Source organism: Triturus cristatus, chromosome 9 (assembly GCF_964204655.1).
Source record: "Triturus cristatus chromosome 9, aTriCri1.1, whole genome shotgun sequence".
Classification (NCBI taxonomy): Eukaryota; Metazoa; Chordata; class Amphibia; order Caudata; family Salamandridae; genus Triturus; species Triturus cristatus.
Genome location: NC_140592.1, coordinates 1063623999 through 1063636290, shown reverse-complemented (window position 1 = coordinate 1063636290; position 12292 = coordinate 1063623999).

Here is a 12292-nt window from a genome sequence, read left to right as displayed (position 1 = left end):
CGGTAATTATCACCTCGGTATTTACCGAATCGGTGAATTCCGATTCGTATTTACCGACTGTTACCGAATCGGTAACTGTTACCGAATTTTTACCTACATGTAACTTACCGATTCTAATTTACCGATTCGGTACGGCTCGGTATTTAAGAACCGGTAACATTTATTTACCTACATGAGGCCCTTAATCTCCCAGCTTAAAACGGCCACAGGGCGTGTTTACACAGTGGGGAAGGGAGGGGACGGGGCCTGAGGTGACGTGTGCAAACACGCCCTATGGCGCATTTTAAGTTGGGGAAATAATTCCCCTTCAATCCTGAGGGCCCCTGGGGGCTAACTAGCCCACCAGGAGCTTCCAGTAAGCGCCACTGAGCTGCATTGCAGAGAGGTGGTCCAGGCCGTGCCACTTTTGACACCTCTCTGCAACGCAGCTCTGTGGCGCTTATTGGAGGTACCTAGTGGTCTAGTTGGACCCTAGAGACCCTCAGGATTCAAGGGGACTTAATCTCCCAACTTAAAATGGCCACAGGGCGTGTTTCCACAGTGGGGAAGGGAGGGGACGGGGCCTGAGGTGACGTGTGCAAACACGCCCTGTGGCACGTTTTAAGAGGTAGTTTTACAGAGGAGGTCATGCTAATCACAGGGGGACCCCAACGCATTGTGTTCCCTAGTGTATGTAGGTGTTTTCACTGTATTCTGAGTGTCTTTTAACATAGCACTGGCTCTAGGACTGGTTAGTCAGACTCAGTTACCACCAGTATCCGTCTGAAAAAGTTGAGGGTACAGGATGATTTTGCAACAAGGCTTCTTTCTGCTCTTCTATTTGTTCTTTCTGCATGTTATCCTTCTTCCTGCACTTTTCTTCGTCTTTGAGGACTTCTGTTGCTTCTTTCTGCATTTCTTTTTTTTTTCTGTGCTTTTTTCTTCTTTCGTCACATGTCCTATCTCTGTAGGCATAGTTAGAAATTAGCATTTATAAAACCTTTGAAATTCACTGAAAAAACCATAGGTTTCAGGCACATTATAGTTAGGAATTAGCATTTAAAAAACTTTAGAAATTCACTGAAAAAACCATAGGTTTCAGGGGCGTTATAGTTAGCTGGACATTTCCCTCGTACAAAACCCTATAAATTCCCCTGTTATAGTTGGTTCAGCTAACTATAACTCGCGCCCCCGCAATACACTGCTGATGACGTCACATATTACATCACTCATGACATGGTCAGTGACATCACTGATGACATCACTGATGACATCTCAAATGACATCACTTATGACATCACTTGAGGAGTACAAGCCCAGGTTTATTTCTCAGCAAGAACTCATTAACATTGCATGTTCCCTGGACTGGGAGCTATCGCCGTGCTAGTCACCCTTTTGTGTGCCCTCTGGGTGTTGGAAGGTCGACACGGGCTCGTCCCCTCTGGGTCCTAGGTTGCCCTTGATTGTGTCTCTGACTTGAAGGCTTGTGGGGTAATCGGCTCTGCATTTTTATTGCTTCCTGTCAGTTCACCCATCTAACTTCAATGTGCCGGTGTGTGGGGCGTTTCAGTGAGCGAATTCACTTTTCTCAACTTTTATTGTTTGGTTCTGCTGGCTGTGTGAACTTTTGATCTACTGTCATCTTTTAAATTCATAAGGAAAAAACGCTTCTTACCTCACGTGTTCATCTCGAGCCTCGGAAGCCTTTGAAGTGCCTTTGAACTCTGCCTTCTGTGTTTGAGCCTTCGGTCTCCACGGAGCTCTTCCTTTATTGCGAACCATCCAACCCCATTACTTGCCTCTTCTGTGCGTATCTCGTCAAATCTAGAACGCACACTTTTATCCTGCAGGGCCACGCTTTTCACGTTGCGTGACCTTACGCGGCCTCCATCTTTGTTTTACTATTACAACACTCTTGCCTTCAATTTTGCGTGCTACGTCTGTGACACGCACACACACACATATGTTTTAATTACCTCTACACTGCCTGCCACTTCCGTGACATGCACACATTTGTTTAATACATTTGGATGAGAGTTCAATCGGCTATACCTCTACCCTGCGTGACACTTCTGTGGCACGCACACATTTGCCTAATACGTTTGAAGAAGGGTTTAATCGGTTATACCTCTACCCTGCATGCCACATCTGTGACACACACACAAACACATTGATCAACACCAGTGTGTCACAATGCTCCTATGAGACATGTACATTTTGGAACTTTACATTTTACTTTGTAATTTCTCTTTGCCAATTTTAAACAGGCTTTCTTTTTTGGAGTTTTCAAGTTTGTTTTACAATTAAGCATGCAGAATGTAACTGCTCCTCCCTTTTTCCTGATGTCACCTGGGGAGCCTCCCATTAAATGGTAGGAATGGAAAAGGGTTTTTGAGTGTTATGCAAGAGTTTGTGGGGGTAAGTTTGAGTGCGGAGTGTAGATCTTCCCTCCTGCTTCACTGCTTAGGCTCAGAAGGGCAAGACGTTTTTGATCACCTTCCTGAACTCAGTGATGCAGAAGCAAGAGGCCTAAATGAGTTTGAAATCTGCATGATGAAGCTCATCAAGCACTACTTACCTAAAGTTAGCACCGTATTAGAAAGATATCAATTCGCCAGAGGGTAGCAAAATGAAGGTGAGACTGTTGAAGAATACATCACACAAATTAGAAAGCTAGCTTCATCCTGCAAGTTTGCGGAATTGTTGGATGAAAGGATCCGAGACCAATTCATGTTGGGATGCAATATAGAAAGGATCTGAGAGGAGCTTTGGTTGAGGGATGAACCCTCCTTAGATGAGGTAATACAAGTAGCAAAAAGGGTCAAAAACTAGTTAAAGTGTGTTGACACCATAAAAAGGGACAAGCAGGCAGCAGTTCAAGCTGTACATGAACAGGAAAGTGTGGGTAAAAGTAAAATTTAACCTTTTGTTACGAAATGTTATAGGTGCGATAAAATTGGCCACTTGGCAAATTATAAGAAAAGTCCTGCCTTGAATATAATTTGTTCTAAATGCAAAAAGAATTGGCATCTTGCTATAGTTTGAAAAACCAAGATGATCACCTCTAAGGTCAAGTGTGTAGAGGCAGAGATTCCTGAGGAAGATTTTGATTGTGGCCAGATTGTGGTCCAAGTGGATTCTGGTGTACAACATAAATCCTGCCCCATTGACACCATTCAGGTGGAAGGTAAACCCACCAAGGTTCTTTTAGACTCAGGTGCTAAGATCACCATAATCTCAAAAGTGTTTTACCAAAACAAACTGTCTCACAAGACTTCTCTACTCAAACCTGATATACATCCCTTAGCCTATGGTGGGGAGCCTATACCCCTATGTGGTTACTTCATTGGGCTCATTGAGTACAAGGAACGTTACGCCTCTGGCAAGATTTATGTGTCAGAGAACGGGGACAGCATAATCAGCTGGTTCCATCAAGGGAACTTGGGCGTATCCTGCCAACCACGCTAATGTAAGATCCCTGATGTAGCTGAAAGGATGAGGCAAAGTAAGGCAGGTTGAGAAGTACAAGTCCAGGTTTATTTCTCAGCAAGAAGAAACCCATCCAGGTCCTCACTCAGTCAAAGGTAACAGCTCACTTAACATTTGAATCAACACATTCTATAACCTGGGAAACCAACACCCAGTATGGAATCTTAGGTGACCATGGCATCATGACATCAGAATAAAGTAGGCCCAAGGTGCCACAGGGATCTACTTCTAAAGGTCTCAAACAAAAGCAAATGAGAGAGAGGGAATTATAAAACTACTAACTAATCAACTACTGAGCTGCCATAAGGACTGATCAACAAAGAGACAGACCCACAGCTTTGTTGCCTCACTCTTTTCTTCCTTCTTTTTGTCAAAGATGAGCTGTGGAAAAGACCTAAAACTGTCTCTAGCTACACCTAAACATGGTGCATTTGAGACAGCTGTATAGATGGTCTGAGTATTTGTCCTTACAAATAGTGTTAGATACAGAACTCTCATACTTTTGACCACCGTCCCAGTGGCATAACAAAACAAGCATTGGCATAGCCAATAGGTCTCGCCTTTGGGACCTTATAAGTGTTTAGCCATGCAACAGTTGCATAACTAAATACTTATAAGGTCCCAAAAGCGAGACCTATTGGCTATGCCAAGCGGCCGTGCGGCCGCGAAAGTGATCGCGATCGCGATCAAACATCAAAGCAGCCGTGGGCCGCGAAAGTGAAAGTAATCGCGGTAAAAGCGGCATGCGCGCCCGCGCACATGCACTGTAGCTCTAGGCTGGCCTGGTAGCACTTTTTCGAGCTCTCTCAATAAGTCTCGCCAGACCAGTGCATGCGCTGGGTCAGGCGAGACCTAAACATGGGGCCCCCTAACAGAATGTGATGAACAAACCCTGAGTCTCCCATATCTCATGGAAATGTATTGGCCTAGGACTGAATAGCCCACTTCCCAAAGGTTTGTGATCCCTTTAAGGGTTGGGTCCCTCCGTGTACTGCAGAGGCTGCAGTGGGCCTGCATCACATACGTGCCACCCCAATCTAGGTCATTACAGATGCTGTTTCCAATCCTGCACTTATGTGTGATAACCTAATTCATTTTGGGTGTTGCTGTCTTGTACTGCTTCTTTTGAACTAGTTAGTCAAACTCACCTGACAACAATGATTTTTAGGTGAAAAGTTTGAGGACTAAAGACATTGGAGCATATTTTCAAGGAGCTTGTGCTACCACTGTGTTACGTTTTTTTGATGCAGCAGTGGCGCAGAGTGCAGACCCATATCTATGAGGCCACGCAAAGCCACTTTGCATACCTTTTCATTACCTCTTAGATATGGAGGAAGGCAAAGCAGTGAAAGTTGCTGTGTTTCCTTAATCTGCATCAAAGAGGAGTTCCACGGGCATTGTGGTGGGTGTACCCATGCAACACCAGATTTACACGGACTTGTAAACCTGGGAATGTGGCAAAGGCCTACGCCTTAAATTGCCATAAATATGACGCATCCCTGCACCTTCCTTATGGCACGCAGCACTGCACACCAAGCTGGCTTGGGGCGCCACATTGTCTATACAGACTTGGAGTGAGGTGTCATCCTACAAAGATTCATGAACTAAATAAATATTGAAAATACAAAAAAAAAGGTTATTTAAACAAAACAGTTGTGTAGTAGCTCTACAAGAACTTTTTTTCATAGTTTCTAGAATTGGTTGTTCAAGCGAATATACCCCCTATTCCTTTAAAGTATGAAGAATCATCTGACGTAACAGTGCTTTCAAAATGTTAAAAATAAGTAGATTTTGCTGGTAATTCTGGTTTAAAAGAAATAGGGGCATATTTACAAGGGCTTTATCTCCGCTTTTTTGGCTTACAAAGCCAAAAAAGCGGAGCTAAAACCAGCGCCCTATTTACAAGAGGGTGCTAACATGCATAATCGCATGTTAGCACCCTTTTTCCCAACGCCTCCCTTTGCATCTCCAATGAGATGCAAAGTGGGCGTTACTGGGTGTACCCCGGATGGACTATCTTGCAAATATCGCTGATGTTTAGATCGCGATATTTACAAGGCATCCCACATGATTTTAGCAGATGTTAGATTTTGGCGAAAACTGCAGTTTTCGCCAAAATCTAACGTCTGCTAAAATCCTGATTTAGCCATCCCTAACATAGGGGGTGGATTATGCTGATACGATTATGCTGATATGACCCTGTGGGTCGTATCATCAAGGTTATCGCCGTTTTGGAGGGAACATCGCTGGAAAACCAGCGATGTTCCCTGCAAAAGGGCAATAACCTTACTATCTCTGGACTTTTTATCGCCCTGGAGAAAGGCGTTTGTTAATAACACGCTACCAGGGTGATAAATTCCAGAGATAGTCTGCGATAATATTATTATCGCTAAGAACGGCCAGCGATAATTATCGCTGGCCGTTGATAATTTGCCCCATACATCGGCCATTTAGACAAACAGGTCAGGTATAAACATATATAATAAAGTACATGACGTCGGTCTAGTTAATGCCTCATTTATATTTTCCCCTTTTTTGCTTGTTCTCTACAATCATTTTTTCCTGATGTATCATTTTTTCCTGATGTATGTGCTGACATCACCTTCAATTGAACTTCAGTCATACACTTAAAATTGCCGTATAATTAAGAGCTTCTATTAAACATCAATGCAACATGTAGTCAGAAAAGTTGATTTAGAGAATATTCGCCAGAAGCGATGCAAGCTGGTGGCAAAAAAACTGTGTGTTTTGGTGTTTGTTGGGAATGTGCAATCTACACAAGACTTGTCTTCAGGGCAAAGATGCATGCTTAGCAGCGTTGCAACCTTTTGAACATAGGACAGCCACCATACTGTGATGTTTAATGAACGTGCCTGCAGTATTATGTAATAGGTAGCAATGTGTAGGCCATCAACTTCTTACAATAGTTTTCGTGTTCGAATTTGTAACTGAGGCAACGGATTGAATATCGGGTTCTGCCCGGTGCGCGCCAACGGGAAATACCTTTGATAAATAGACTACGTTTAACAACGTCTTGCTGAATGACTGATCGCCCGCAAACAAAAAAGCAGGCTTGATTTAAGTCTAAGGTGAAGCCTTTCTGAGTACAACGGGGTTTGTTTGTCTGCACTCCAAGACACTGAAATATAACTGTAATCTGCACCCATAAGGTGAGATTTCCATCTTTATGTGACTTGAAAAATGTGAATACTGGAATCGTGCTCATAAACAAAATTGCTTTTTTCAACTCTCACCTTAATGCAAGATATCAATCACTCGGGCCTTTTATTACACCGTTCTTTCCTTTGTTTTGACAGATAGCTTGCACTCAGCTTCCTGCTCACATGCTCATCATTCTTAAATGTGTGGATCTGGGCTCTCCGATTATTTTACTTTAAACAGATTTTAATAGATGGATGGGAACTCTCTCTCAGAAGAAACGCTTTTAAATATGCATAACATCTGAAGTTTGAGTTGCTTTTCATATATATTTAAACCGTAACGGAGCACATCTTGTTTTGAAAAGACTAAAAGATATGCAGATAGCAGTATTTAAAGGCTATTTTCTTCATTTACCCATTATGCACCAGACAGTTCTTCAATTTTCATAAAACATTGAATCTCAGAGATAGTTGATTTTGGAAAATGGCCCTTTCTGCAGGGTCACCCCCAAGCCTTTTGTCTTCCTCCTCCACTTTTTTTTACCTTGCTCTAGGTCTCTGTGCACGTTACCACTGCTAATCAATGCGAAAGTGGTTGTGCTCTCTCCGCTAAACATGGTAATATTGGCTCATCCCCAATTGGCATATTTAATGTACTTAAAAATCTGATTGGCCGCACTCTGCTAGTCCTACCAGCGTGTTACCCCAAAGAATTGTGGTCCATGAAGTAGCGTCGGCGGGTACGCCTATGCCAAAAGTTTAAAATGAAAATAAGTGTCACGTTAGCCATCCCTGGACACGTGTTTCGAGGTAGTTGCCTCTCGTCAGCAGGGAGTAGGTATGTGTGTAGGGTTGCTGCGTAGGCTGCCAAAAAATATTCTCAGGTAAAGTACCACTCAACGCGCGCAGGTGCGTAGCCATGGGCTCGTCAGCCCCACCGGCTCAAGGGAGCCTGAATGTAAACAAAAATCCGATTGGCCGCACTCTGCTAGTCCTACCAGCGTGTTACCCCAAAGAATTGTGGTCCATGAAGTAGCGTCGGCGGGTACGCCTATGCCAAAAGCTTAAAATGAAAATAAGTGTCGCGTTAGCCATCCCTGCGGCACTTTTTCTGCCACCCATTTACGTAGCCCTTTTATCATGGCCCAGGCCTGCCATTTCAGAGCCTTTGTGTGTGCAGTTTAAAGTGCAGAGTCGAACTGGCTAGATAAACATTTGCCAACACAATACCTCCCTTTTTTATACATAAAAGTCACCCCTAAGATAGCCCCTATTCAACCCAAAGGGCAGGGTGCAGTGTATTCGAAAGGCAAGCTATGTACCTTTGAACTTTACATGTCTGATAGTGAAAAACTCCCAAAGTTGTTTTCACTACTGCAAGGCCTATCTCTCACATAGGATACCCTTAACATTACCTTATCACATCTTATAATTGTAATGAACAATCTGGAAGAGATTAGCCTTTCAAGTTTGGTGTCTCTGGAATCACAATTTAAACTCACAACTTAAGGTTGAGTCAGATTTTAAATTTCAATTCTGAAAATGGCACTTTTAGAAAGTTGGTGTTTTCTTACTTTTGCCATTTGATGCATGCTTCTGGTCGCTGATCATTTGTCTGGGATGGGTGACAGCTGGACTGTGTGTATTTCCCCCACACAGCCACACACAATGGGAGCTTAGGTGTGACTTGATGGGTCATCCTAGGAGGATGGGAGGGAGGATCTGGACCCAGCCTCACTTACACCTGAAAAGGCTGTGTTCAGTCCCCACACAAAGGGCTGCATGAGTCTGGAGACAGGGCAGGAAGGGCTGTGCCTTTGTACACTTCAAAGGCCTGTGTTTGATGTTTCCCCCACTTCAAAAGCATAGATATAAGTTCTGAACCTCTGACACCTCCCTCTTCAGTACACTTCTGGACCTATGACTATTCTGCCAAGAGGAAGGACATATGTACTGCTGAAAGGACTGTCAATCTGCTGGGCTGCTGCTTTCCTGGATCCCTGCCTGGCTATGCTGCCCTTCTGCCTGCTGTTCTCCTGCCTGGGTGAGATGGACTGGACATGAATCACTTGAACCGAGAGTGACTCCAAGGGCTAGCTGGCTGGCCTCCTGATCTCAGGGATTTTATAAGCCTTCCAACCACCCTAACTCTGCACCTGGACTATGCTATCTGTGAGTCTGCCCTGCCAAGTGGTGCCACCCCAGTTTTGTACTCTTGGAAGTGTGCCTAAGGTGTTTGGTCCAATGAAACTGGTGCATCCTATGCGAAACAATGCATCGCCACTGTCGCGCGGATCAGAACCTGTTCATCGCTGCTGCTGCATGGATTGGCAATGACACATCACTGCTGCATGGATCAGACTTGATGCATTTTCTGTGGAACCACCACAGCTCGACTCAGTCAGTCAGTCAACAATAGCTTTATTCGGTTAATAATTAAAACCATCAAAGCATACAGACGATTTCATTTGCAAAAAGTTACATATAAAGATAATTAACAAAGAAAATTCAGACAATACAAAGTACACAAATATACATAAGAATATGTTTACACAAATAATTGGCGAAAGTGTTAAAAGATATAAAACAGGCCAAAATTTAAAAGACTATTTCATGATTTCGAAAGAAAAGAAGATAAAAAAGGCCTGGTCTCGGACTCTCACAGCTCGACTCGCTTCCTGGCCCAAGGTCCTTGCATCCCTTTGGATGCCAGCCGTGATGACAACACTGAAACTCTGCATTGGCTCAACAAAAACACATCCTCAACACCGGTCTTCACATGGTAAGCACGTTGACAAGATCCTCAATGTCGATGTATCGGGATCTTGCACAGCAGCCTCGCCGCATCTCAGAATGGGCACATCGCTTCTGCTGCAATGCATTACCTTGACCCGAACTCGTGCAATGCTCCACAACCTCAGATTAAGGTACTTTAGTTCAGCAGGCCTAACTGGGTCCCTGCAGCCAGACCCCACTCCATCTCGGTCTGCTTGAATGTTTGACATTGTCCCGGTCCGGCACGGCTAGATATCCAATTTTAGTGCTTTACTCTTCTGTTAGATCTGACAGCCTTAGGGTGGTCTTCCCCAAAAGTTTTGCCTGCGCGCCTCATATTTTTGCTGATTCCTTTTTGTCGGCCTTAGGACTCAGAGCACTCCACCACTGCTAACTAGTAAGTGCATTTGCTCTCTTCTCTAAACATAGTTTGATTGATGTATACACAATTGGCATATGTACTTTACCTGTAAGTCTCTAGTATAGTGTACATGTGAACAAGGCCTGTAAATCAAATACTTCTAGTGGGACTGCAGTACTGCTTGTTTCATCCACTTAAGTATACCTTAAACTTGTCTCAGGCCTACCACTGCAGAGACTGAGAGGCCCATTAGGATGGCTGGTGGTGGCATCCTCCATTCCCAGCCTTGTGGCGGGCAGTGCTGGGTATGCACCTTGTGCATTGTCATGCACAAGGTGACAGGCACAGGACCATGTCCATGACAATGCAGGGGTGTACCATAGGTACCCCCATGTGCACCCCACCCCCCCCCCCCAATACCCTGGGGGCCTGCAACGGGCCCCCAGAAGAGAATTCCACATGCCTTTCCGAAGCGGCATGTTTTCACCCCATGCTAATATGGATGGCGGTGTCTAGCAGACACCGCCACCATATTAAACTCTCTTCCGTCCGTTCGACTTGTCGACCAGGCGGAAAGCGGAGGATGGTCTTCCCGTCTGCCACGGTACCCCTGCCATACTAATATAGCGGGGGTAAATGGGTAGCGGGCGGGGAAGGATGTAGGGCGGATCGCCTCCACCATGCGGGAGGTGGCGATCCGCCTTACATCCTAATGGGCCTCTGAGTTTGTATTTCACACTGCCATAACGATTTGGCATTTCATTCTCTTTGCCAAGCCTTAATCTCCCGTTTTATTACATATTAGTCACCCTTAAGGTAAGCCCTAGGTAGCCCATAGGGCAGAGTACTATGTAACTAAAAGGAAAGACATGTACTTTTAGTTTTACATGTCCTGGGGCTGGATTATACAATGCAGCGCATTTTACTTGTTTGCACAAGGCACAGTTCTCAAAAGATTTGCCCTGCACAAACAAGGAGAATGCACTGCATTTAACTGAATACACTGCCCCCAGGGCAGCAGTGAACTCACGATACCCTGGAGACAGCACTTTGAAGTGTAATACGTAGCAGATTTAAAGTAGCCGCTCCGTGTTTCACTGTGCAGGTGGCAACCTGCCTGCACTATTAAGAGGGGTGAGAGATGCCCTTGCAGGAGAGTGCAGCGAGTGGCACAAATGCTTACTGCGTCCCCAGGGCACTTTATATAATATGGCCCCTGGTAGTGAAAACTCTCAAACTCATTTTTCACTACTGAGGGGCCGATTCTGATTCCGGACGTAAAACGTACCGACCGACATGGACCGGGGACGGAGACCGACCGACACGGACCGGCGCCGTACGACCCATGCAGTACGATGCAATGCGTGTAAATTACAACCCACTCGCACGGAACACAAGCCGAACAACAGACCCGTATGAAAATAAGTGAGTCGCTCGTAAAATGACTGGGAATCCTACCGACCAACACGCACCAGCAATAGACGCGACCAAAACGTACCCGCGATGCACAAGCCACGTAGTACGATGCCAAACGTGTGAATTGAGACCGACTCGCACGGAACACAAACATGAAAACCGAGATGCATAGCAAATAGTGACTAGCAAATAACAGACCCCTCTGCGTCCGACGCGTATGACAACGCTGAAAACAGCAGAATGTCAGTGTGACAGACTCGGGTTAGCCCGCGCGAGCCACATCCAGCGTCCGACACGGTCAAACGTCTCCATCATGCACAACAAAAGCAAAGGAAAAGTCACAAAAAAAGCCCAAAAAACAAATTACAGAGCTAATAAATAAAAATAAAAAAATGGAAGAACAAAGACACACCCACAACTCCACCTATATAATGGCAAGAAAGCCCTACTATGATCCTTTGCAAACTACAGGCATGGGACAGCAGACACCACCACCACATTGCAGAGACACACCACAACTCACACAACACACAACTACACCATTTGCACCACTTAAAAACTCAATCACATATTCACTGACAAACTCACACCCACCACACACATATACACCCCTCCCATCAAACCCCACAAGCACCATGCCCCCCAAGAAGAATCCAAAGTTCACAGATAGTGAGTTGGAAGTCATGATTGACGAAATACTCAGGGTAGAGCCACAGTTGTTTGGCACATTGGTTCAACAGACCCCCATGTCACAGAAAACCAAGATGTGGGAGAGGATTGTCGACAAGGTCAATGCACAAGCACCTTGTGTGCGCACAAATGATGACATACAGAGCAGGTATTATGATGTGCGCAGGAGGGTCAAGAAGCTCATCGAAAGGGAACACACCCTCAGCAGGATGACTGGAGGTGGCCCTCCTGCCAAACCAAGGCACTTCAGGACCTGGGAGGAGAAAGTGCGGGCCATCCTAGCACCGGAGAGCATACATGGATTAACAGGAATATCAGAGCCTGGTGAGTACACAACCAGTTCACTCAACATCGTGTGGAAACACACATATAGCACTGTCAAGGGAACTGTGAAACAAATTACCGCCAGCAAAGCCATAGC